The 22,788-nt window shown below is 38.8% G+C and overlaps 1 non-coding gene across 1 annotated transcript; it reads right to left on the bottom strand.

Annotated features, from left to right (window-relative positions):
- Positions 1–16,501: 16,501 nt before the first annotated feature.
- On the bottom strand, positions 16,502–16,664 carry LOC111761687 (U1 spliceosomal RNA). Its single transcript, XR_002794973.1, has one exon. It is a non-coding gene; the product is annotated as a U1 spliceosomal RNA (small nuclear RNA).
- Positions 16,665–22,788: the final 6,124 nt, after the last annotated feature.

Here is a 22,788-nt window from a genome sequence, read left to right as displayed (position 1 = left end):
GTATTAATAATAATAAACAAAACAACAGAAAAAAAAAAAAAGAAAATTCCTCACCTCTCAATCACTGTATGCTTCCCCCACTGTACATAGCTGCTGCTGTTTCTGGCTATCTATTCAAAGTATATACTCATTGGCTTTTAGTATAATAACAATGTTGTACATTCACAATCTTAAAAATTCTAGAATTTCATTACTCCAAAAAAAAAGACTCCAAAACCCTTAGCATTCCTTCTTCAGACCTACATAACAACTAATCTTCATCTTTATGAATTGATTTATGTTTACATTTTATATAAATGGAATCATACAATATGTAGTACTCTGTATATGGTCTCCTTCACTTAGTATAATGGTTTTATTTTGGCCTGATATTAACATTGTGTAGTATTAACTTACATTTGTTCAGCTTCAAGGAAAAGTGGTCTTATATATACAATTCTACTCATATTTATATTTCACATAATATATTTAGTTCATGATAGGGTAGTTATACATTATTTTTCCTTTTGTGTTTGTCTTGCTTCACTCAACATAATGTCCTCCAGGTTTATTCATGTCATATGCTTCATGACTTCATTTCTTCTTACCCCTGCATAATATTCCATGTGTGTGTACTCCACAATTTGTTTATCCATTCATTAGTTGATGGTTATCTGGGTTGTTTCCAAGTTTTAGCTATCATGAATAATGCTGCTATGAACATTGGTGTGCAGATATCTGTTCATGTCACTGCTCTCAGTTCTTCTGTGTATATACCTAGTAGTGGTATTGCCAGGTCACACAGCAACTCTACATTCAAATTCTTTAGGAACTACAGTGGCTCAACTATTCTACATCCCCACCAAAAGTGAATAAGCATTCCTATCTCTCCACATCCTCTCCAACAAGTTTAGTTTTCTAACTTTTTAACAGTGGCCAGTCTAATAGTGTGAAATGCTATCTCATTGTAGTTTTGATTTACATTTCCCTAATAGCTAGTGATATTGAACATTTTTTCATCTGTTTCTTCATCATTTGTATTTCTTCTTTGGACAGTTGTCTTTTAAAGTCTTTTGCTCATTTTTTCTATCAGATAGTTTGTCTTTTTATTGTTGAGTTGTATGATCTCCTTGTAGATCATGGATATTAAACCCTTAACAGCTATGTGATTACCAAGTATTCTACCAGTAAGTCGACTGTCTTTTCACTCTTTTGACGAAGTCCTTTGAGGTGTAAAAGTGTTAAATTTTGATAAGGTCCTATATATTTATTTTTCGTTGTTTGCTTGTGCTTTGGGCATAAGATTTAAGAAACTGCCTCTACCACAGATCTTGAAGATGTTTTCCTGCATTTTCTTCTAGGATTTTTATGGTTGTTGTTTTATATTTAAGTCCTTTATCCATTTTGAGTTAAATTTTGTATAAGGTATGAGATAAGGGCCCTCTTTCTTTCTTTCGGATATGGCTATCCAGTTCTCCCAGCACTATTTGTTAAATAGATCATTCTGGCCCAGCTGGGTGAGTTTACCAGACTTGTTAAAAATCGCTTGACTGTAGATGTGATGGTCAATTTCTGAGTTTTTGATTCAGTTCCAATGATCAATCTGTCTGTCCTTATGCCAGTACCGTGCTGTTTATACAACTGAAACTAGGTAATATGCTTTAAAGTCAGAAGTGAGAATTCTCCAACTTCATTCTTTTTTAAGACACATTTTGCTATTCAGGGTCCCTTACCCTTCCAAATAAGTTTGATTATTGACTTTTTTACTTCTGTAAAAACAGCTGTTGTGATTTTTTTTTTAATTTTTAAAAAATGTATTTATCTCCCCCCACTTGTGGCTTGCTGCTGTCTGTTCTCTGTGTCCATTTGCTGTGTGTTCTTCTGTGTCTGCTTGTCTCCCTTTCTTGGTCATCTAGCTGCACCAGCTCTCCACGGGCATGGGCTGTCAGCTCTCTGTGGGCACAGATCAGCTTGCCTTTACAAGGAGGCCCTGGGACACAAACCCAGGGCCTCCCATATGGTAGAAGGGAACCCAATAAATTGAGGCACAGCCACTTCCCTGTTGTGATTTTTATTGGGATTGCACTGAATCTGTAAATCAGTTTGGATAGAATTGACATCTTAATGACATTTAGTCTTCCATTCCACAAACACAGAATGTCCTTCCATTTATTTAAGTCTTCTTCAGTTTCTTTTGTAGTTTTCTGAATAAAGGTCCTTTATGTCCTTGGTTAAGTTTATTCCTAAATATTTAATTGTTTTTGTCACTATTATACATGGAATTTTTTTTCTGATTTCCTCCTCAAATTGCACATCAGAGCTGTATAGAAACACTATTGATTTTTACTTATTAACCTTGTATCCTGCCAGTTTACTGAACTTGTTTATTAATTCTATTAGCTTTGTTGTGGATTTTTCAGAATTTTCTAGATATAGTGTCATGTCATCAGCAAATAGTGAAAGTTTTACTTCTTCCTTTCCTATTTGGGTGTCTTTTATTTCTTTGTCTAGCCTAATAGCTCTAGCTAGAACTTCTACCACAATATTGAATAATAATGGTAAAAGTGGGCATTCCTGTCTTGTTCCTGATCTCAGTAGGAAAGCTTTCAGTCTTTCACCATTGAATACAATGCTAGCTGTAGGTTTTTCATACATATACTTAAGCCTATTGAGAAAGCTTCCTTCTACTCCTATCTTTTGGAGTGTTTTATCAAGAAAGGGTGCTGTATTTTTTCAAATGTCTTTTCTGCATCAATCAAGAGAATCGTGATTTTTCTTCTTCAATTTATCAATGTGGTTTATTACACTAATTGATTTTCTTGTGTTGAACTACTCTTGTACACATGGGATAAAACCCACTTGATGGTAATTCTTTTAATGTGCTTTTTTGGATTCTGTTTGCTGTAATTTTGTTGAGGATTTCTGCATCTATATTCATTAGAGATATTGCTCTGTAGTTTTATTTTTCTGTTGTCTGTTTATCTGGTTTTAGTTTAGGATGATGTTGGCTTCAGAGAATGAGTTCAGTAACATTCTTTCCTGTTCAATTTTTTGGGAAAGCTTGAGCAAGATTGGTATTACTTCATCTTTGAATGATTGATAAAATTCACCTATGAAGCCACTGGTCCTGGCTTTTTCATCTTTGGGAGGTTTTTGGTGACTGTTTCCATCTCTTCACTTGTGATTGGTTTGCTGAGATCTTCTATTTCTTCTAAAGTCAGTGCAGGCAGCTCATTTGTTTCAGGAATTTGTCCATTTCTTCTACATTTTCTAGGTTTTTTTTGGCATACAGTTGTTCATAGTAACCTCTTATGATCTCTCTTATTCCTATGGGATCAGTAGTAATGTTGCCCCTCTCATTTCTGGTTTTATTTATTTGTGTCTTCTCTCTTTTTTTCTTTGTCAGTTTAGCTAAGGGTTTGTCATTTTTGTTGATCTTAAAGAACTAACTTTTGGTTTTGTTGATTCTCTCTATTGTTTTATTATTTATTTTTCTGTTGTTGTTCTTTATTTCATTGATTTCTGCTCTGATCACAACTATTTCTTTCCTTTGGTTTGGTTTGGGATTAGTTTGCTGTTCTTTTTTTAGTTTTTCCAGGTATGCTGTTAGATCTTCAATTTTAACTCTTTCTTCTTCTTTTTTTAATGTAAGCAGGGAGGGCTATAAATTTCCCTCTCAGCACTGCCCTTGCAGTGTTCCATAGGTTTTAATATATTGTGTTCTCATTTTCACTCATCTCAAGATATTTGCTGAATTCTCTTGCAATTTTTTTCTTTGACCCACTGGTTGTTTAAAATTATCTTGTTTAATCACCATCTATTTATGAATTTTCTTTTTCTGACCATTATTGATTTCTAGTTTCATTCTGTTATAATCGGAGAAAATGTTTTGTATAATTTCAGTCTTTTTAAATGTATTGAGACTTGTCTGGTGACCCAATATATGGTCTTGGAGAAGGATTCATGAGCACTTGAAAAGAATGTATATCCTGCTGTTTTGGGGTACAAAGCTCTATAGATGTCTATTAGGTCTAGCTCATTTATCATAATATTTGAGTTCTCTGTTTCTTTATTTATCATCTGTCCAGATGTTCTATTCAATATTGAGAGTGGTGTATTGAAGTCTCCAACTATTATTGCAGAGACATCTATTTCTCCCTTCAGCTTTGCGGGTGTGTGTGTCATGTATTTTGGGGCATTGAGGTTATGTGCATAAATATTTAGAATAGTTATTTCTTCTTGTTGAATTGCCCCTTTTAGGAATACATAATGACCTTCTTAGTCCCTATAACAGTTTTGCATTTAAAATCTATTTTGTCCAATATTAGTATTGCTACCCCAGCTCTTTTTGGTTACTAATTGCATGGAATACCTTCTTCCAACCTTTCCCTTTTAGCCTGGTTGTGTCGTTACATCTGAGGTGAGTCTCTTGTAGAAAACATATAGATGGGTCATATTTTTTAATCCATTCTATCAGTTTGTATATTTTGATTGGGGAGTTCAAGCCATTAACATTCAAAGTTATAACTGTAAAGGTATTACTTTATCCATTTTTACCTTTGGCTTTTCAGTTGTCATATCATACCATAATCTTTTTTTTTTTTTTTAAATCTTTTCTAATATTCTTCATTTCTACACTCTTCTCCAAGTTTCTTGCCCTGTTTTTTTTCCTTTCAGGCTGCAGGACTCCCTTTACTATCTCTTGTAATTCTGGTCTTTTGGTAACATGTTCTATCAATTTTTGTTTGTCTGTGAAGACTTTGAACTCATCCTCATATCTGAAGGACAGCTTTGCCAAATACAGAATTCTTCACTGGCAGTTTTTCTCTTTCAATACCTTAATTACATCATACCACTTTTGTCTCTCTTCCATGCTTTCTGATGAGAGGTCAGCACTTAATCTTATCAAGTTTCCCCTGTATGTGATGCTTTGCTTTTCTCTTACTGCTTTTAAAATCCTCTATTTCTGATATTTGTCATTCTAAATAGTAGGTATCTTGGGGTATGTCTTTTTGGATTTATTCTGTTTGGGATACATTGTTCTTCTTGCACATTGACATTTATGTCTTTCATAAGGGTAGGGAAGTTTTTAGTCATTATTTCCTTAAATACTCTTTCTCCCCCTTTTCCATTCTCTTCTCCTTCTGGGACACAGATAATATCTATGTTTTTGTGTTTCACATTGTCATTCAATTCCCTGAAACTCTGGTCCATTTATTCCATTCTCTTCTCTTTCTGTTCTCCTGTCTTTTCCAGTTTAGATGCTCTGTCTTAAAAATCACTAATTCTGTCAAGCATTTCAATCTGCTCTCATGTGCCTCTAATGTATTTTTTATCCCATTCATAGTCTTTCATCTCCATAAGGTCAGTTCCTTTCTTTGCAGACTGCACCCCAGTTGTCTGTTTTCTGTGTCTATTTGCTGCGTGTTCTTCTTTGTCCACTTCTATTATTGTCAGCTCGGTAATCTGTGTTTCTTTTTGTTGTGTCATCTTGTTGTGTCAGCTCTCCATGTGTGCAGCGTCATTCCTGGGCAGGCTGCACTTTCTTTCACACTGGGCAGCTCTCCTTACAGGGTGCACTCCTTGAGTGTGGGGCTCCCCTACACGGGGGCAACCCTGCGTGGCAGGGCACTCCTTGCATGCATCAGTACTGCACGTGGGCCAGCTCCACACACGTTAAGGAGGCCCGGGGTTTGAACCATGGACCTCCCATGTGGTAGACGGATGCCCTAATCACTGGGCCAAGTCCGCTTCCCATCCAGCATCTTCTTAATATCCTTTATCTCTTTACTCATATTCTTTCAATTCTTTAAAATGATTTATGAGAGTTGTGTGATTATCATTGATTGTCTCAAATCCTGAATCTCTTTGGGATATTTGGTTTGTTCCTTTGGCTGGGACATCTCTTTCTGTCTCCTAGTATGGCTCATAATTTTTTACTGAAATCTAGGCATCTAATATGTTGGTAAATTACTCTGATGGCCAATTTCTCTCTTGACCATTGTTATTATTTTTTCACAGCTCTTTGATATTTGTTTCAACTTATCATAAGTCTTTAAAATTGCCCAGCTTAAGTTACCAAAAACCATGCCCGGGACTCGCTTTTGAGGTGCAGTCTTTTTCCCAAGGGTTGGTTAAAGAGATCTCTGAAAGCAGTTTCTGTCCATGTAAATTCCAACAGGCCAGCAGATGGTGCTTGTTGGCACAGGTTTTCACAGAGTGCATCTCTCTCATTATTCCTTTGTTTTCATCTGGCCAGAGCAGAGATTCAAGATGGGCTCTGCTGACTGAATTCACTGAAGAAAAGCCACCCAACTCCCCTCCCTTTCCCTTGTAACAGCTGACAGGGAGGAAGATGTCTGGTCTCTTCTCAGTCAGTTTCAATGCATCACAGGTTTTACCACCATTGACTATCTTGGGTGGGGGAGGGGAGCCCTTCCCGGTGGCCAGGAGGTTTAGTAACTCACTCACAGTTTGCAGTTGCAGCTTCTTTGTCTCTCTGTCCTCAACCTCTTGGAGTTGTGAAGTACTGTCCTTGTCTGCTGACCCCCAAAGCAGGTCCCTCTGGCAGCTTTAGACTTCTCGATAGTTTTTGTGCGAGTGCTGAGCCTTGTCTGCTAACCAACACCATGTTCCCACAATTCTTCTGTTACAGTGATTTGATTTCTGGAATTCCTTTTGAGTCTTTTCTTAGAGTTTCCATCATTCTGCTTACATGCTGTCCATTGTTTCCATTAGAATTCTTATTAATCATATTAATCATAGTTTTTTTTTTAAGATTTATTTTTTATTTATTTCTCTCCCCTTCCCCGCCCCCACTGCCAGTTGTCTGCTCTCTGTGTCTATTTGCTGTGTGTTCTTTTGTGTCTGCCTGTATTCTTGTCAGTAGCACCCGGAATCCGTGCCTCTTTTTTTTGTGTCATCTTGTTGTGTCAGCTCTCTGTGTGTGTGGTGCCATTCCTGAGCAGGCTGCACTTTTTCCGTGCTGGGCGGCTCTCCTTACAGGGTGCACTCCTTGTGCATGGGGCTCCCCTATGCAGGGGACACCCCTGCGTAGCACGGCCTTCCTTGCACACATTAGCACTGTGCATGAGCCAGCTCATCACATGGGTCAGGAGGCCCTGGGTTTGAACCTTGGACCTCCCATGTGGTAGGCAGACACCCTATCCATTGGGCCAAATCTGCTTCCCTCATAGTTATTTTAAATACATGGTTTGATAATTTCAACATCTCTACCATTTCTGAATCTGACTCTGGTGCTTGCTCTGTCTCTTAGACAGTTTTTTTGTTTGTTTGTTTGTTTGTTTGCCTTCTAGCCTGCTTTGTAATTTTTTTTGGAAGCTGTAAATTTTGTACCAGATAAAGGAATGTAGGTAAATTGACCTTTAGTCTGAGGTTTATGTTTACCTGCCTAGGAGTTGGTCGGCGTTTACTGTCAAATGTAGCTGTATATATCTGTTTTAGTTTCCTTGGCTGCTCAAGCAAATGTCATGCAATGAGTTGACTTAAACAATACGAATTTATTGGCTCATGGTTTTGAGTCTAGAAGAAGTTCAAATCAAGGCAGCATAAAGTTGATGCTTTCCTGCCCAAGACTGGTGTTCTGGGATGTCTGCTGTGATCCTCTCACACACAATAAGGCAGCCTCTCCTGGCTCCTCTCTTTTCTTTCAGGTTCCACTGATGCTCAGTTTCTAGCTGCTCCTTCTGGGGCTTTCACTCTGTGTGTCTGAATTGTATTCTACTTATAAAGCACTCCAATAATAGGGTTAAGAACCATCCTGAACTTTCACCTCCTGCTTTTCAGGTCATTTCAGCATGATGTTATTCAATGCAGTGAAATACCCTCATATCAAATGGAATAGGAAGATGGCCAAGGAGAACTGAGCTATCTTTGAGAAATTAACTGGGCTGTAACCCCCGAAATATTCTTCAGTAAATTCCTTTTGATTTAGCCAGGTTAAGTTTCTGTTGTTTGCAACTGAGAACTCTAGGTGATTCTGAAATTCATATTCCAAGATAGAAAACTAGCAGCGAAACAGAATTATATTATTGCCTTTTGTTATTAGCATCTAGTATCTATTGAGAACAAGATTTTAGGGCAGAGACTGGCAATCTACAGCCAGGACTCAATCTGGTCTGATGCCTATTTTTATAAATAAAGTTTTATTGGTACACACACACAACCACCCATCCTGATTGAGCTGGGCCACACCTTCACTGAAGTAACCTCATCAAAAGGCCCTACTTATAAAGAGTTCACACCCACAGGAATGGGTAAGTTTTAAGAATATATTTTTCTGGGGTACATAGCTCCTAACCGCCACAGTATCAGAAACAAATTTCTTCTGGGGTCCTTATTTTTGTGTCCCCCTGTTGTTTCCTTTCCATTATAACCCCCATTATTATACAAGTTCCCCATTGATGTCATGGTAAAGTATCTGTCTTTTGTGAGCCTGTGCCCCTGGGCTTGACCTTCAAGTACCTCTCAGCTGTCCCTCCCTCCCTTAGGTGAGATAGGAAGGCTGGGGAGTGGGGGGGTAGAGAGCTGGAGTTTTGTATTTCTCTTCCCTCATGCATTTAGGCTCTTCTAAAACCCAAGTCAGTTAGGCTCCAGTAAAATAATTTCTCCTAGGACAATCTTTTATAAAAATGTGCTTTTATCATTTGTAACAAATGAACCACACTACCGCAAGGCTCATAACAGGGTAGTACATGAGAATCTTGTATTTTATGCATGTTTTTTTTTCTGTAAACCCACAACTTTCCTAATTTAAAAAAATTGATAAAATTCAAAATTTTAAAAAAGAAGAACAGACCACTCTAGGCATATTTCAAAATAGTTATTTTTCTCCTTCTCCTGCTGGAAGCCCCAAGAGATCTTCTTCAGACTTTGCTGTGAGAACCTGACTGAGCACTTGGATATAAAACTCAGGAAAGAGTGTGGCCCCAATAAAACTGGGCAAAATGGGACCTCCCTAGAATCTGTCGAGCTAGTCCATTCTAAGTGCCCAGCAATTCTTCAATTACAGTTCAAACAATCTTACCGGTACAGGCTCCAGTGAAGAGTTTCTGTTCCTAGTCTTCTTCTCCTGATAAGCTATCGTTTCCTTTATAACCCTGTCTTATTTCCAGTCTCAGAGAGAAAGTGTTCAACATTTTGTCCATAAGTATAATGTCTGTTGTATTCCTTTCATCAGATGAGGTTGTTCCCTTAATCCATTCCTAATTTGTTAAGATTTTAATCATGAATAGATGCTGAAATTTGTCTAGTGCTTTTCTGCATTTAAGATAATCATAAGATTTTTTTCCTTTATAACTGGCTTATTTTATAGTCTCCATCTGAAAATTCTATTATTTAAAGTATTTTGTGATCTAATTCTTTCTTTTGTATGTCTGTTCTTTCTCTTTTGTGATGGATTATTTCTCATTTATTTTATAGTTATTAATATATTTAAATACTTACATACAATTTTTATATAATACTTTATATTATGAGCTTTGTTTGTGGAACTATTGTGTAACCTAGATTTTTCCTTTAGAGTTTTGCAATTGCTTCTTCCAAGTGCCCCCAGAGAATTACCAACTTAGGAGACTTCAAAGACGTGTGGGTTTCTGGACCATTCAGGTAGTTTACATTAAAATCCTAAGTCCATATGCAGGCAGTTCAGTGATAATGCTATACCATTAGAAATTTTTACTTCATGTTTAAACCAGCATTTAGAATGAAAAAAAAGACATAGTTGACTCCTTTAACAATATACGGACATTTTTCCCACTCAGTAACTGGGATCCAATTTTACTCAGTATGAGATCCTATACCTCACCTAGGGTACATCTTGCTGTCCATCCCCACGTGAATATTAAAACCTAAGTCCGTTGGTTACTGAGGCCAGAAATCCTTACCTCCAACCCCACCCTGCAGGCAGCCAGTGCTTCTACTTAACATTCTCTATTTCAATATCCTCTCCTCTTTTGACTCTTAGGGATGTCCTTCATAGTAGTCCAGTTGAACTTACACATTTAAATATATTGGTTAATCGCCATTCCAGGATCCACAAGCAGAGGAATATAATGTGGATTGGAGTAGACTTGCTGGTATTCTACTATAGAACTGTTGTGACTCTAGCAATGGAAGAAATTGTATCATTGATGTGGAGACAGTGGCCACGGGAGTTGCTGAGGGCAGAGAGAGGGAGGAAGAGGTGATATGGGGCATTTTCAGGACTTGGAGTTGTCCTGAACAATATTGCAGGGACAGATGCAGGACATTGTTTATCCTGCCATAACCCACTGGATGGACTGGGGGAGAGTGTGACCTACAATGTAAACTATGGTCCATGTGGTATGGCAGTGCCCCGGGGTGTATTCACCAAATGCAGTGAATGTGCCTCACTGATTTTGAAAGGGGATGTTGATATGGGAGGAGTAGGGGGTGGGGGGCGGAAGGGGTGGGAATTGGTCTATATGAGAACCTCTTATGATTTTTAACGCAACATTTTGTGTGATCTATTTATATTTTTTTAAAGACAATACAAATTTAATTAATTAATTAATTACATAAATAAATATATTGTTTAAGCATTTTTATATTTCCTCCAACAGTTCTGGGTATTTTGTAATAGGTCGTTTTCAGATTGACGAATCTACATGAATTACTAGAATTGGAAGTCCTTTAGCCTTCCTTATCCTCAGCTCTTCATGCAACATAAGAATTAATAATATAAAATGTGTAAAGGTCAGTATATACATGATTGTATTAGTCCAGGGTTCTCTAGGGAAACAGAGCAAACAGGAGATATCTGTAAACACTATGAGATTTTATAAGATTGTCTCACATGACCGTGGGAGTCCACAAATCCAATTCTGTAGGGTAGTCTGCAAGCCAGGAACTCCAGTGAAATTCCTCAATGAATTCCCCAGGGGGAACAGGCTGGTTGAAGTAGAGATGAAAATTCTCTCTGCTGACTGCTGAAATCATCACTTCTCCTTTGAAAACCCACAACTGACTGGATGAGATGTCTCTCATTGCCGAAGGCAATCTACTCAGTTGATTGTAGATGTAATCAGCCATAGATACAATCACCTTACTAATGATTTAAGTCCATAAAATGTCTTCACAGTAAAATTTAGGCCAGTGCTTGCTAGACCAAACTATTGGGCACCATTACCTGGCCATACTGACCATGAATCTAACTACCACAGTCCATCCCTTGTCAACCTGGCCCCAGACACATCATCTAAAACTGTACTAAATAAAAGGAATAACAGACATATTTTCTGCCTAACAATACTCAACTTTCCTGCATATAGCCAGAAAATGAACCAGATCTCTCCAGAATAGGATAATGGGTAATATTCAGTCTTAAACCTGATATCTTATAACTTAATTATTATAACATGAACTAATAAAACTTATGTTATACAATAAGGGGAGGGAAGTGGACTTGGCCCAACAATAAGGAGAGGGAAACGGACTTGGCCCGTTGGTTAGGTAGTTAGGGCATCCACCTACCACATGGGAGGTCCACAGTTCAAACCCCAAGCCTCCTTGACCCGTGTGGAGCTGGCCCACGTGCAATGCTGATGCGCACAAGGAGTGCCGTGCCACACAGGGTTGTCCCCCGCATAGGGGAGCCCCTCGCGTAAGGAGTGCGCCCCGTAAGGAGAGCCAACCAGCACGAAAGAAAGTTCAGCCTCCCCAGGAACGGCACCACACACACGGAGAGCTGACACAGCAAGATGACGCAACAAAAAAGGAGACAGATTCCCGTGCCGCTGACAACAGAAGCCGACAAAAGAACATGCAGCAAACAGACACAAAGAACAGAAAACTGTGGTTGGGGGGAAGGGGAGAGAAATAAATAAAATAAATAAATCTTTGAAAAATGATAATAATAAGGGGATATGATAAGGAAGAAAACAAAGATATTTTCTCTATGTACATATACAAACATACATGTAACAAAACAAGGAAGAATATTCATAGCCATTACTGTCCTCATTTCTGTAACTAGTCACATAATTGTAATTCATTTTTATCACCCTCTTCTTCCACTATCCATTCCAAGTTCCCTTTGCCATCAGCAAACTCTTCGGCTGTCCATGGTTCTTTGCCTGGTGGAGTGAACCAAACTTTTATTCCTGAAGTTTCTGGACCGTTGGTAGTAGTTCCTGGATTGGGTTGTTACAGTTTTCCATTGACTTTACTCACAGGGCATGGTAGTACTAAGAATGTCCTAGAGCAGAGGTTCTTAACCAGGAGTCCACGGATGAGAATTTCAGGGTGTTCGTGAGTTTGAATTGAAAAAAAAAAAACTTATTATCTTTATTTTCCCTGGACGCTGATATTGAGTGTCATAAAACTATCTGCTGCTACATTCTGAGAAGGGTTCTGTGGTTTTCACCTGACTGGCGAAGGGATCCATGGAAGGAAAAAAGGTTAAGAATCCCCCCCCTAGAGGATCTCCTGTATTCTAGGCAAACTCTTCTTTACCTCCATTGTGTAGATGCAGTCCTATTTCTAATAGACAGTCAGAATCAATAACACCAGCCAATACAGTAATTCCCTTCTTTGCCTGATAATTCAAAGGCATGAGAAGTCCAGAGTGCCATGGTCTTAACTTCCAGTTCAATGGAATCATTGTTGTGTCTCCTGGTGGAAGCACTCCTCCTTTTAGAACTAAGACCTATAGGCCAGCAGAGCTTAAGGTTGCAGGGACAGAAAGCAAAAATTTTTCTCTAGGGGATCACAAGTGGTGCCATTCGCATCTCCATCCCTTGATTCCTGGACCTGTGAATCCTGGCTATGGAAGAAATAGTACCACAGAGTAGTGGCTGATTTAGAGTATACACAGCCCCTAGAGAACACTGCCCCAGCCCTGTAAGGAATTACCACCTAGTTGGCACTATAATTGAGTCTTGAAAATGCTATTCCATTGTTCTAGCAATCTAGCTGCTTCAGAATGATGGGAAACATGGTAAGATTAAGACCAGTGAATTCCACATCATGTGCCCATTCCTATACACCATTTTTGTGAAGTAAGTTTCTTGATCAGAAGCAATGCTGTATGGAATGCCATGGTGGTAGAAAAGATATTCAGTAAGTCCACAGGTGGTAGTTTTGTCAGAAGCATTGCATGCATGGGAAGAAAACCTATATCCAGAGTATGCGTTTATTCCAGTTAAAACAAATCGCTGCCACTTCTATAATGGAAGCGGTCTGATGTAATCAACCTGCCATCAGGTAGCAATCTGATGACTGTGGGGAATGGTGCCATATTGGGGACTGAGTGTGGGTCTCTGCTGCTGGCAGATTGGATACCCAACAGTGGCTGTAGCCAGGTTGGCCTTGGTGAGTGAAAGTCCATGTTGCTGAGTCCATGCATAACCTCCATCCCTACCACCATGGCCCCTATGTTCATGAGCTCATTGGGCAATGATAGGAGTGGCTAGAGAAAGATCAAAATTCTCTCTTCTGACTGCTAAAATCATCACATCTCCTTTTAAGGCCTTCAACTGATTGGATGAGATGGTTCTCATTGCTGAAGGTGATCTCCTCAGTTAATTGTAGATTTAATCAGTCATAAATCCAATCAACATACTAATGACTTAAGTCTATAAAATGTCCTTACAATTAGGTCAGTGCTTGCTTGCCCAAACTACCAGGCACCATTACTTGAGTCTAACCATCACAAAAATTAACAAAAGGAAGCTACTTTTTTATCATTATGCACATAGTTATTTAAACTATTGCTGAATATATTTGTTTCCTACTTCTTTCTATTATACATAATACTTCAGTGCAAATACATGATTGTAAATCTTTTTTCATTCAGGATTATGTATTGAGGTTAAAGTGGACTTACTGATATTCTATTCATGAACTATTGTGATTAGTAATCGAAGAAAATGTGGCATTTGTGTGGAGAAAGTGGCCATGGTGGCTGCTGGGGGTAGGGAGTGGGAGGAAGAAATGAGATGTGGGGGCTTTTTCGGGACTTGGAGTTGTCCTGGGTGGTGCTGCAGGGACAATTGCCGGACATTGTATGTCCTCCCATGGCCCACTGGGTGGAACGTAGGAGAGTGTGAGCTATGATGTGGACCACTGACCATGAGGTGCAGCGGTGCTCAGAAATGTATTCACCAAGTGCAATGAATGTCTCATGATGATGGAGGAGATTGTTGTTATGTGGGGAGGAGTGGTGTGAGGGGGATAGAGGGTATATGGGGACCGCATATTTTTTTAATGTAATATTTAAAAAATAAAGAAAAAAAAAGTCAAGAAAAATCATCCCTGGGTCAAAGGGTATATTCACATTTTAAGGCTCTTAATATATTTTTTTAGGTTGCCCTCTAAAAATAATTTTCCAAGCTGCATGTCCCCCCATAGTATATTGGAATGTCTACTTTATTCTCTATTATCACTAACACTAGCTAATACAATTTTCAAATTGTTTTACAATTCAATGGGTAAAACTGGCACCCTGTTTTAAGACCGGTAATCCTTTGTTACCATAAGAATTAACTGTTAAGACTGTTAATAAGGGGTAAAAATTATAGAATTCCCAGTAGAAGAAGACAATCTCTGTAACCCAAGAGTAAATATTTGCATAGAAGGGCAACACATGAAACATGGGAGGCAAGGTTTAAAGGATGCTGTGGTTGCAGAAGAGAGAGAAAGTTTAGAAAGTAAGATTAAATGATACGAATTCCTGGTACTTGTACTTCTACTCACCACTTACCAGACATGCTTAAGAGATCACAGCACTCCTTCCCACGGAGCCTAGAAGCAACTCAGTACTCTGCGCAACATAGCACTCCAAGAAGCAATTGATTACAACTGGTATATAAGATAAAGCCTCTTTTTCTCCTTGATTTAGGTTATAATTTTCAGGCCTTGACAGGAAGAAGAGGTATCTAATATTAAACGTTGCTTTGTAATTGAACCAATAAAATTTTCAGCTCAGTACAAATGTCATTTTCTTCCAGGGTTTGTTTACACTATAGAGCCGGTCTCATTATCATTGTTGGAAAATTCTATGAACAGAACAAAAGGAAACAGACAGTATCTGAAGTCCAGGCAATAATCTAAACAGATGCTAGAGTTGCCCAGCTAGAGAATGGGATCCCATGGGAAGAATACAATGAGATGGACTCCAAACATCACCTGACCTTTAACAAATGTTATTTCCTTTACAAAAGCAAAAAGAGGGAGACAGGGAGTGAACATCTGCTTCTGTTGTCTCCCTTTTGGGCCTGTGAAGCCTCAGGTCAAAAAACCAGAACACTGGCCAATCTCAGATGCTCTTGTAAAAACCAATGGAGTTTCCAAATGCTTGTCAGTGAGAATTCTGCTCTGTAAACATACTGAGACATATTTTCTACCTCAGTATTGGCACTCCAGTGACACGAGCTCTCCAGTGGGGACTGCTGAAACAGAAGCTTCAATCCTGGAGTTTGAGAGGGGTTTCTTTTGTTCTGGGGCTTGGTTTCTTTGAAAGAGATGCTAACTTGTAAGCTAGTTACTGCCACAAAAGGGGCTGACCTGGTTCAAAGTCTTTAACAATCAAATCTGAAATCATTCCGTTCCCCATCGTCTCCCTCATTCTTTTTTTCCCTGGGTGCTGCTGCTAAGGATGTCTGCTTATGCAGTATAAAACTATAAATAAAATGACATATATATCATAAAATTGAACCATCACCACAGGAATTTTCACAATATAAAGAAATATGTTTATTCTTCTTCTTCTAACCTAAGCATTTATATGATTAGCCCAGCTCCTACTTTTGGGCACACTGAGCCAATGAGTTAACTTCTCAACCTGTTTCTCCTCAACAATGATAATACTCCTTTCCACTGTGGGTAAATTCATTTATTCCAGCATGTAATCTCTGGCCATGCAAACTACACTCTCTCAGAACACTTTGCTGGTAGGTACTCCTATCCAGTGTGATCACCACCTCCGCACACACGCAAACTCTACCTTCTCCAGGACCTGCTTCTTATGTCCCACCTTCAGCCAAGATGGGACAGGTCCAAAGGTGGGACAGGAGAGGTCCAAATGATAAGAGCAAATAAAAAGAAGGTACAGAGTCTTTTAAATTGGGTGAAAAGGGGCTATCTAGCCTAAAGATGGATTCTTTACAAAACAATCAAAACTTTGCACTGCAAAGATCAACACCTGGTCATATAACTCCTCTACCTTACTATCCTAAAAGAATCACTGTCTCCTGCTTCACCCTTAAGTTTAATTTTTAAAGATCCTATTCTTGGCACCCACTGCCTTCTATATGCCAGGCTCCAGGCAGAGGGAAAAAAAAAACACATCCAGGCACACACATGTTATTCCCTAAGCTGGAGAGCACTCTTGCCTTCTTCTCTGGGTGACAACTCCTCCTCATCCTTTTCGCTCTGCTCAGAATTTCTGCGAAAACTAGGACTATCCCAGGGACTCTTGAGTGGCTTTTTTCCTAATGTTCCTGTCTTCTACTAAAGCAATTCTTTTTTTTTTTTTCTTTAACAGGGGAAAGCGCAAACACAGTCCCCCACTACCACAAACAATGTAGTCGAGTTTCCCACATTTGGGGAAATCACAGTGGTCAGACATCCATAGTAAAATGGGTAAGCCTCACCCTGGGAAAACCACCTTTGTGGTCATGTAATCTCCCCTGCCGGGTAAGTGCAGAGGAATTCTCTTCACCTTTCCCCATGCATTCTCACACGTCTACCTTCCTGCTGCACTGTGAGCTCCTTGGAGGTAGGGAAGACCAGTTCCCTTCTGGTCTTCCTTTCTCCAGCATTTAGCACACTGTTGACACTTTGGTGGTATATGATTGATTTTTGTTGAATATTTGGATGGGTAACATGCGCATGATGATAGCCTGTCCAAATACAAGCGAAGAATCTTAAAATATGAAGACTGGAAAGAATAATGGGGCTTATATTGCTCAAGGCCCTCCTTTCAAAGATGAGGTAGGTCTACAGAGAAGTGACAGATTTAAGGCCACTCAGTGTTTAGGTACCATGGCTTGTCTGTCCCTAGGCTTGCATCCTGCCCTACTTCCACTGAACACTATTTTTTCATTTATTCATGAAGGAAGGATGTACTGAGTATGTCCTGTGTGCCAGGCATTGAACAAGGCCCTGGAGACACTACGTGAAAAGAGCAGAGAAGTTTCTTACTAATGGCACTTACAGTCTAGGGAGAATGTAGGTAAGTATTCAAATAAGTATAGAAGGGCCAGGATTAGGGTGTGATGAGTGAGGTCAGTCATCCAGGTCTAATAATGACTTTATTTAAAATGCTGCTATGTTGTTTATCACAGATTTTTTTATACTAATTCCTATTTTTAAACAATATTATTTATCTCTATCCCTCAGTTTTGGGGAACCACCTTACATTTTATGTCCCTGGTGAATGCCTCACTTGCCTTACCCTAGTCCTGGCCTTGTAAGTAACTAGGAATTTAAAAGAAGAAGAAAACAAATGACCAAGCTTCTGGCAGTTTGAGGTTATTCATGAATTCCAAAATGAGAGATTATGTTTGTAAAATGATCTGTTCTTCTGGGCATGATCACCTTTGGTTGTATTAGATTCAGATGAGATGTCTGATTAAATTATGTTAAGATTAGGGCTTTGATTCAATCACATCATTAGAGTGCAACTTAGCATTGCATTCTAGCCCCCATGTGCTGATAAAACAGACCCTCACATAGAGAAGTAGATACACAGAGAAGATACGCAGAGGATTCTGAGGCCTGGGAAGAGAGATGAGCCTGATAGTTTACAGCCGACCTTGTGACAAGAACAGAGCATCTGAGCCCTGAAAGGAATGAGCCCTGGGGAGAAAGGGAGCCTTATGCCAGCCTACAACTGAGATCAGAAGAAGCTGGGACTTAGGAGCCTGAACAGGAAGAGGAAGGCTGAACCCTCCCCAATGTCACCTGCCATCTTGCATCAACATGTGGCAACAGACTTTGGGTAAGAAAGTACCTCTTAATGGTACCTTGAGTTGGACTCTTTAGAGCCTTGTGTCTATAAGCTTCTACCCCAAATATCAAAGCCAATAGCTCTCTGGTACTTTGCATCAGCACCCCGTTTGGCTGACTAATACAGCCTCTATGACATACACCTTCAGAGAACTTTGTGATTTTTCTAGAATTCTGAGCATATTTCTCAAAGACAGATTTTATACTTTGTAGCATGGACTTATTAATTCACTGTCTAATTATTGACACTACATATCTTCCTCAGCATATAAACTCATGTCTTAAAATGTGCCAATTTACTAGCTAATTTTTGTGGCACTCAACTAATTAGGCAAAGTCATGATGGCATGACCTTTCAGAATATGGGTTAGAATTCTCAGTAGAGAACTATAATTTAGTGAATTCTATTCCCTGCAAAATCATTTACTTTTAGATAAAGTCTTTTAACAGCTGGCAGCTTAGATGATCAACATCTACCCTGAGATTTGTGTCATAAAGAAGACAAAATGGGATTGATTTAAAGTACTTTTATCAAATAAAATAACAATTTTTAATATATTACTACCAATACTAAACTTTTAAAATGTATCTTTTATTGAAGAAGTCAGTTTACATAAAAATCATACAGAAAATACAGAGTTGTACCCCCTCACACACTCAGTTTTCCTTATTCTTAACAATTTGCATTAGTATGGCAAATTTGATACAATAAATGAAACAATATTATTACAATTACGCTACTAACTGAAGTACATAGTTTACATTAGGGTTCACTGTTCGTTTTGCACAGTTGTTTTAGTTTCCTAGGCTGCTCAAGCAAAACTATGAAATGGGTCAGGTTAAACTATAATTTATTTGCTCATGGTTGAAACTGAGAAAATGGCCAAGTCAGGGTATCATCAAGGTGATGACATCTTCCCAAAGACCGTGACATTCTGGGCTGGCTGCCAGGAATCCAAGGTCCTTAGACTGTCACATGGCAAGGCCCAGGACAGCCTTTCTTGGCCTCTCCCTTCTCTTCCAGGTTCTGTTGAATTTCAGCTTGTTTCTGTGGCTTTCTCTCCCTATGCATGAACTTCATTCTACTTTTAAAGGAGTAAGGCCCAGCCTGATTGAGGTGGGCCACATCCCAACTGAAGTAACCTCATCAAAAAGTCCTATTTACAATGAGTTCACACCCACAGGAATGGATTAGGTTTGAGAAAATGGGTTTTTTAGGGTATAAACAGCTTCAAACCACCATACTCCACTCTTTAGCTTCCCAAAAGACATGTTCTTTCTATATGCAAAATATATTCATTCTATCACAATATCGCAAAAGCCTTAAGTCATTACATAAACAATGCTTAGTATAAAGTCTCATCAAAATCAAGTACGGTTGTGGTGTGTCCCAGGGCAAAATTCCCCTCTGTGGACCTGTGAAACCTAGAAAATAAGTTCTCTGCTTCCAATAGGCATAGGATAAACATTCCATTCCAACAGGGAGAAATTGGAAGGAAAACAAGGGTCCAAATCCCAAACAATTCTGAAACCCAGCAGGGCAAACCATTAGATTTCAAAGTCTGAGAGTCATCTATAGATTGATGTTTTGTCCTCAGCACTTGATGGAGTGGCAATTCCACCCCTTCCAAGTTCTTGTACAGTTTCTGTGCTCTGCTAGAAAACAAGAGCGAAGGCCCCACCCTCTTTGAGCACCACAATGGCAGCACTCTTCCTGAACAATGGGATGGAAGACCCACCTTCTCCAACACAGATGGTTGGGTTCATTCTCTTCGCCCAAGGAGATGTCTTGTCCAGACCTCAGCTTCCATGGTTCTGCCCTTGAAGTCATTCTTCCTTCAGTTTGTTCCTTTTCTGTTCCTTTCAGTCCAGGCTGGGAATGGCTCAGCTCATAGAAATTTGGCATAAAAAGCTAGTTTTTTATTGTAGTTTACAGAGCTCCACACAATCAGACAGTAGGACTTTCCACATATCTTCCTGGATAACTGCACTTTCATTCCTGACTTGCATGGAAATCACTGACTGGTTCCCTATTCAATTAAACCTTCATATGGAGCACTATCTTTGAGGACTTGCTTTCTGGAAGCTCAGAATTTTCCAAACCACCAGTTTCTGGTTTCTTTGGGTCCAGGAGTTTAGTTCTCAGCTTATCCTCTTCCTCTCACATTTTACCATAAGTTTCAAGGAGAAACCAGGCTGCACTTTCCACATTTAGACTGGAAATCTCCTCAGCTAAATATACATGTTCATTGCTTTTAAGTTTGCCTTCTATCTGATAATAGAACTCAATTTTACCAAGTTCTCTTCCACTTTAAAACAAAGATCACCTTTCCTTCAGTTTCCAACAACACATTCATTTCCTTCTACAGCCACATCAGAAGTAACTTTTTGAAAAAAATGACAAATATTGTATGATCTCACTTATATGAAATAAGCAGAACAAGCATATTCATGAAGTCAGAAACTAGAATACAGGCTAGCAGGAGCTAAGTGAGAGAGGGGAATCAAGAGTTAATGTTTAATGTTTAATTGGTATCGACTTTCTGTTTGGGGTGATGGAAAAGCTTTGGCAGTGAATAGTGGGGATAGAGTTGCAATTAACACCATTGAATTATGTATTCAGAAAGGGAAAAAGAGAGTTACCCCACACACAGTATAGAACTTATAACACAAGGTAAACAGTGCATTAAAGTTATATTATAATATAATTATAATAATATTGTTTTATGAATTGTACAAAGGTACCATGCTAATGCAAAATGTTAATAATAGGGAAAACTGCATGTGAGAGGAGGATATATAGGAACTTTATACTTCCTGCATGATATTTCTATAAACCCACAAGTGTTCTAATAAAAATAAATTTTTAAAAAAAGAAGTAATTTTAACATCCATATTTCTATCAACAGTCTCTTCAAAGCAATCTAGGCTTTTTCTATCAAGCACTTCAGAATTCTTCCAGCCCCTATCCATTATCCAGTTCCAAACTGTTTCCATATTTCTGATATTTTATTGCAGCAACAGCCTACTCTCCTGGTCCCAAAATCTGCTTTAGTTTCCTGGATCACTGAAACAAATATCACAGGCAGGGGAAAAGTCCAAATCAAGGCATCATAAAGGTGCTGTTTCTTCCCAAAGACTGTCATTCTGGGCTGACTGCTGGTGATTCTTAATCCTTAGCTTATTACATGGCAAGGCACACGGCTGCCTCTCCTGAGCTCTCCTTTCTCTTCCAGGTTCCACTATATTTCAGCTTCTTGCTTCCTGTGACTGTCTTTCCCTGTGTCTGAATTTCATTCTGCTTATAAAAGACTCCATTACTAAGATTTATACCAGTCCTAATTGAAGTGGGCCACACCTTAATGGAAATAATGTCATCAAAAGGCCCTACTTATGACAGGTTCATACAGACAGGAATGGATTAGGCTTAGCAATATGTTTTTCTGGGGTGCATATAGCCAAACCACCACAAAAGTCTTATATATACATATATTTTTTTAAGCCACACATTAAATTTAATATGCTGAAGTAATATACATAGACAATTATTTAGTTTTTTGAACTCCTGACAAAACTGGAAAGTTACGTCATATTATACACAAAAAATTATTTTGAAGTTAATTGAAACCTAAATATAAAGGTAAAGAAATTAATTTCTGAAAATGATATAGCAGGCTGTCTTCATGATTCCAGGGTAGGAAAGACTTTTTAAAATAGAACAGAGAAACACAGATACAATGAAAAAGATGGATATTTTTGGGAAAAAATATGAAATTTTATGGTACATTCTTCAAATATATGTGACCTTACACACATTCCTAAAATAAGTGATTTTTTTTATTACATTGAAGCAGTCATGGGGAATTAGTTACAAACATCATCTACTGCTTGCAATCAAAAAAAAAATTTCTTAATCATATCAGCTTCATTTCATGATCCAAAAATATTGCCAAGTAACTGAATAGTTTAGAATAATAAAAAGTTCAAAAAGCAGGTATTAAATATACAATGTAAAATAAACTTCACCCTTTCTGTGAATCATCATTTTTCACCTCAGTGTTATGAAATGGGATTCTGTAAAATGGACTGACACTTCAGAAATCATAAATTCCTACTTCAAGAAAGGAACAGGGGAAGCAGACTTGGCCCAATGGATAGGGCGTCCGCCTACTACATGGGCGGTCCATGGTTCAAACCCCGGGCCTCCTTGACCCGTATGGAGCTGGCCCATGCGTAATGCTGATGTGCGCAAGGAGTGCCCTGCCACACAGGGGTGTCCCTACATAGGGGAACCCCACGTGCAAGGAGCATGCCCATGGGGAGAGCCGCCCAGTGGGAAAGAAAGTGAAGGCTGCTCAGGAATGGCGCCAACAACACGGAGAGCTGACATAGAGAGATGATGCAACACAAAGAAACACAGATTCCTGGTGCCGCTGATAAGGATAGAAGCGGTCACAGAAGAACACACAATGAATGGACACAGAGAGCAGATAACTGGAGGGGCAGGGGGAAGGGGAGAGAAATAAATAAAAATAAATCTTAAAAAAAAAGAAAGGAACAGTCTCTTTTGGTAAGTGATGGAATACCATCTTTTAGCAAAGAATACAAAGTGGGGGATGTTTCAGAAATATTTGCAGTGTGTGTCCTTATATTCCTCCAAGATTGCTCTAATCTAATTGCCAGGGTCCTACTCCCTTCCAGATTAATGCCAATTCATGTAAGGAATTTGGTAAGATGGTAAAGAAAATGAACTTTGTATTTTAGCAATCAGAATAATTTTTTCCCATCCGGAATCTGCTACTACACACACACATCTCA

This window comes from Dasypus novemcinctus, chromosome 2 (assembly GCF_030445035.2).
Source record: "Dasypus novemcinctus isolate mDasNov1 chromosome 2, mDasNov1.1.hap2, whole genome shotgun sequence".
NCBI lineage: Eukaryota > Metazoa > Chordata > Mammalia > Cingulata > Dasypodidae > Dasypus > Dasypus novemcinctus.
Note: the sequence above shows the minus strand (reverse complement) of the source record. Positions and strands in the feature narration are given on the sequence as shown.